This window comes from Lynx canadensis, chromosome A1 (assembly GCF_007474595.2).
Source record: "Lynx canadensis isolate LIC74 chromosome A1, mLynCan4.pri.v2, whole genome shotgun sequence".
Lineage (NCBI taxonomy): Eukaryota > Metazoa > Chordata > Mammalia > Carnivora > Felidae > Lynx > Lynx canadensis.
The window spans coordinates 63,338,866-63,344,340 of record NC_044303.2 but is presented as its reverse complement, the minus strand read 5'-3'; positions in this window follow the sequence as shown (position 1 = coordinate 63,344,340).

Genomic DNA, 5,475 nt, shown 5'->3' with positions numbered 1-5,475 from the left:
TTTTAGTTCACACACACACATACATGCACATACATGACTATAGACTTATTTGTAAAAGTGAGATTATTTACAAAATTATTTGGATTCTTTAATAACTTACAGAAACTCTCCCATATTTTGGTAGATAGAGCTGCACAAATTTATTATAGTATAGATATTTTTATATGAATGTGAAGTAATTTATAATACTTAATGAGTTCCACAATTTTGAACATGTAATTTCTAATTTTTTGACGTTTCTTGCTACTAAAAATAATGTGACCATGGTCTACTTGTACATATATGTTTTTGTATTTATCCCTGATTTTCTTATGCTAACTTTCTAGATTTAAATCTCTTGCTGGAAATGTTTTATTAAAGGAATTTCTTCCATTTTCTACAACTGGCATTCTTTTGGGAATGCCAGTTCTAGGTGATATCTTCAATTCAGCCTAAATTTTATTTTATCAACTAAACTGTTCATTACTACAATAGGAATATTTCCAATGTATATTTATTGATATTTTCTGGTAGAAATAAATAGAAACTTCTTGAGGCTAGAGTAAGATAAAATGGGACATGCATTTTGATGTTGCTGAGGTGTTTCAATGACTCAAGGTCAGAGTTATGGTCAGACCTTAAGAACAACAGATAGAGGTGAATAGAGGCCCAAAAGATGACCGGGGAAATCTTTTGGGTACACGTGTTTCTTCTTTCCTTTGTCTGTTTGAAAATCTGCTTTAAGTCAGTCTTCCTCAGCTTCCCATTCCTTGTATAAGCCATTATTTGTTCCATGGAAAATAATGTAGGCAAGTTCCTGGTCCACTTCCTAATTTCCTTAGGAAATGGGGATAATTGATAGAATCAGTTTGGGTTTGGATGCTCACTCCTGACCTCTCTCAATCTGTGGGTTATGAGTGGGACCTAGGAACATTGTACAAACATGGCCACTTGAAGCCCCATTGCTATAATCATGTGGAGTGTAGGAGTATGACAGATGGTTCAAAGTCAAAGATGGATGGATGGGCAGCCAAGCCAAAAGTCAAAAGTAATGACTGTAGACTGCAATACCCAACTTTAAGTAATAGAACAACCAGGCAGAAGATCAACAAGGAAACAGAGGACTTGAACATCACTATGAACCAACTAGATCTCAGAGATGTGTATAGAATGCTCTACCCAACAATGGTAGAATCCACATTCTTCTTGAGTACATGTAGAACATTGTCCAGGATAGGACACATGGTAGGCCATGTAATAAATGTCAATAAATTTAAAAGGATTTAAATCATACAGTGTATGTTCTCTGACTACATTAAAATGAAGTTAGATATAATCCAATAAGAAGATTAGGAAAGTTCACAAATATGTAAAAATTAAACAACACACTCCTAAATAACCTTTGGGTCAAAGAAGAAATCAAAAGAGAAATTAGAAAATACTTTGAAATAAGTAGAAATGAAGATACACATACAAAATTTGTGCATGCAGCTGTAGGTAAAGCAGTGTTTAGAAGAAAATTTAGAGCTGTAGATACCTATATTAAAAATTCATGATCTACATGGAAGCATATTGCCTGTGCCTAATACATTTTCCAGAGCCTTGGTAAGACATGTAGACATACAGAAATATGGGGGAAAAAAGAGTGCTACTATATGATAAATTAAAGGTGAGAAAGTACAGGTCTTTCAAGGCATAATTTCCAGCAACTGCATTTTTGGTGATTTAAGATGGATTAAATGCACATTATTGAAAAACATAACTCATATTCTGACATTTAAATCAAAACAGGAGACAGAGCCTGGATTCTGGCTAGTTTATTAACCAAATTGAATGATAATATATAATATTAGCCTTATCATCAGTGGATGATTATATAGAAATATACCATGCCTCCATTATATAGAAGTAAACTTGGAGTTTAAAATGTTTCAACTTTTATTATTAGCAAAAGAATAAATGCTAATTTATATTCTCTGCTTGCCACAATGTCACTTTGGTTTTGTAGTTTTCCAATTGTATTATAAGAATAAGCCCTTCATGTTTCATTTAGTTGGAAAAGGAATATCATATTCTAAAAAAAAAATGTCTATTATGTGTCAGGAATTGTGTAATCATTTTTGTACAAATGCTCAGGTCTTTGTCTCATTATCCTTCCTGTGACGTGCATTATCATCATCACTTCAGAGACTACAGAGATTAAGAAACTGAGGTTATACTAAATTAAATGATTTACCCGGAGTCATGCCCTATAAATGGGGGAAGTGGATGCAAACAGGTCTGACCTATGCCTGAGCTTCTACTTTTCCTGTTACTCCAGGTTACCTGCCATCTGCCACCCCCACTGCTGCATTTTGCTGGGAGAATTCTGCTACAGGTCTTTTAGCCTGCACTTTTCCTGCAAATTATATCAATGGCAGCACATAAGAAAAGCGCTTGAATTGCTCTTTTTATTACTTCAATTGCTGTAGAAATTTTGTATCCCACCCTCGCCTTATCAAATTGATCATTAAAGAATCAGTCTGATTAAATTTGAGAAATAAAAGTAATGATGGTTCCTCATATATTATTTCGCCTGTTTATATGTGCCAGCTTGAACCTCAACAAGATTTGAGACATTTAATTCACATTTGTGAAGACTTGAAAGTATACCAGGTAATTTTTCATACACTGTATTATCCTGAATTTGATTTGACTTGATTCTTCTAGCGGAAATTTATTCTCAACATGTAACCATCCACACTTACAATAATAAACCTTATTAGCATCTTTCTTCTTTTCCCTTTTTAGATCATGTAAATTCTTTATTGTCACTACATGGGTCAAAGTTTAGTTCTGCAATTTGACTTTATAAATATGTGTATTTAAACACCAAACAAAACATGTTTGTTTTGCATGTTTTTAGACAACTGATGTTCCTCTAAAAAGTGCCACACGTGATTATGTGTTACTGATTGCTTGGTGACAACACTAACACATTCTTTCCATTTTATAAATTTCGGGACTTTTATTGGTTTATGGCGAATGGCTCATTTGAATACAAAGTGAAATTGTCTTGCCTACATGAGTTACTATATGTGTATGTGTACATATACATACATATAGCCCTTCTGTAGATTAAAAGGGAGATTCAAATGAGCCAGATAGTAACACTGATTTAAGAGAAAGGTATTCTTTTCCAGTCTTCAATATCCAATGGCAAGTAAGAAACTGTTAGACCTTGCAGCCCTTCCTCTCTCCCCGCCTTCTCTGTCTCCTTTGGTTCAAGATAAATTTCAATTACATAAACCCTATTTCCTGTTGCTAATCACCTACTCCAGTCAATATTCTTTAAATAGTCATTAACGCTGGGATGAGATCTCTGTCATGTCTGAAACTAAGAGAAAATTTGGAGCAGCCCATTAACAGAACAGGAAATTCCCTAATATCCTCAGGATATGTATAGAAACCCATTACAATTAAATACAAGAGGAACTAACATCCTGGGGATATTTATTAAATAAACTTGCCTAAATACATCTGACAAATACATTATCTTTCCCAAAAAGTCTAATTACCAAGATCCATTTATCTAATTAAGTGACCCTCAAATACCTTAATTTTTCTTTCGAAACTCCTCTATGATAATGAATTCACTAATAATGAAACCAGCTTGCTAAAATGGGTACCAAGATAATCAACTCATTTGTGCATCTTTGTATTTCTTATGTTAGATAAAAGCATTCAGAGAAAAGAGCCATAATTCCATGTTCCAATACTAAATAATTTTTTCTAAAAATTTTTCAAGGAAAATGAAAAACATAATTTACTTCATTGTTATTTGTAGCAGTAGCAATAAATGAAGAAAATAAATATTAAACATGAATTATATTTGTCATTTTTTTTCAGCATTTACTTATTTTTGAAAGGCAGAGAGAGACAGAGCGTGAATGGGGGAGGGGCAGAGAGAGAGAGGGAGACACAGAAACAGAAGCAGGCTCCAGGCTCCGAGCTGTCAGCACAGAGCCTGACACAGGGCTTGAACTCACAGACTGCAAGATCATGACCTGAGCCGAAGTTGGCTGCTTAACCCACTGAGCCACCCAGGTGCCCCATGAATTATATTTGTAAAGGAAAAAAATTCAATTTTTCCTTAATGTAGCAAAAACAATATACCATTATTCCAGATAATCAAAGAATAATTACCTCATAAACGTAAGAGGGCAATCATTAAAAAGTCTATCAGGGGCACCTAGGTGGCTCACTTGGTTAAGCATCCGACTCTTGATTTTTGGCTCAGGTCATGATCTCATGGTTAATGTGTTCGAGCCCCACATTAGGCCCTGAGCTGACAGTGGGGAGCCTGCTTGGGATTCTCTGTCTCCCTTTCTCTCTGCCCCCTCCCCTGCTCACGACCAATCCATCTTTCTGTCTCTCTCTCAAAAATAAATAAATTAACATTAAAAAATTGGTTCATAAAATAAAGATTGCTATTGTACAACTTGTTCTGTATTGGAATTCAGCAAAATGGAGGCCCATTCAAGGAACATTAGTTATCAAACTACTTGAAATACTTTTTGATGTCAGGGTACTCTCCATTTAAATTTTTTAAAACATCTATTTATTTTGAGAGAGAAAGAGAGGGAGAGGGAGAGAGAGAGAGGGAGAGAGAGAGAGAGAAAGAGAATGAATGGGGGAGGGGCAGAGAGAGACAGAGACAGAATCAGAGAGACAGAGACAGGCTCCAGGCTCTGAGCTGTCAGCACAGAGCCCGATGTGGGGCTCGAACTCATGGACCACAAGATCATGACCTGAGCCGAAGTTGTACGCTTAACTGACTGAGCCACCCAGGTGCCCCTATTCTCCATTTAATCTCTAATTAATTTCTTCTTTTCTATACAAAACCCTGCTTTCCCCCCCAATCCAGGCTGATCTATATATATAAATTATCTTCCAAACATTGTTTTCTCTTTGATAATATTTGCTTATGACTCTATCCTGTGTTTAGAATAGTCTCCCCAACTTCTCATTGGCCTATCTAAATCACAAGAGACAGTTCTAGAGAATAAGAAGACCAAAGATTTTGAAATCTGGGAAAAGTGGGTTTGAATACAACCTCTGCCTCTTACTAGTGGTGCAACAGTGAGAAACATTAAAAACAAAAGAGTAGACCCCAAATGGAATTGCTTATGTAAACTAAGCCCCATGTCACCAAACTGAGACTAAATTACAATTTAAACTATTTCAGAAATGGAGTTTTAAGTCAGTCATCCAGGAATCACCTGATCCACACTAGTTAGGTCATCTGTCTAAGAGATTCCTGCCATCTGCTAAAGGAAAGTAACCTTGCAATAATAACCAAATCATTTTTTTTTTGTCAGGTATAACTTCCTTGTTTTGGCTCCTGTCTGCCTATAAAAGTTTTTAATTTTATATAGTTCCTTGGAACTACTTTCTATCTGTTAGACTGGATACTACCCAATTAATAAATCATTGTATAAGGCCAATAAGATCTTT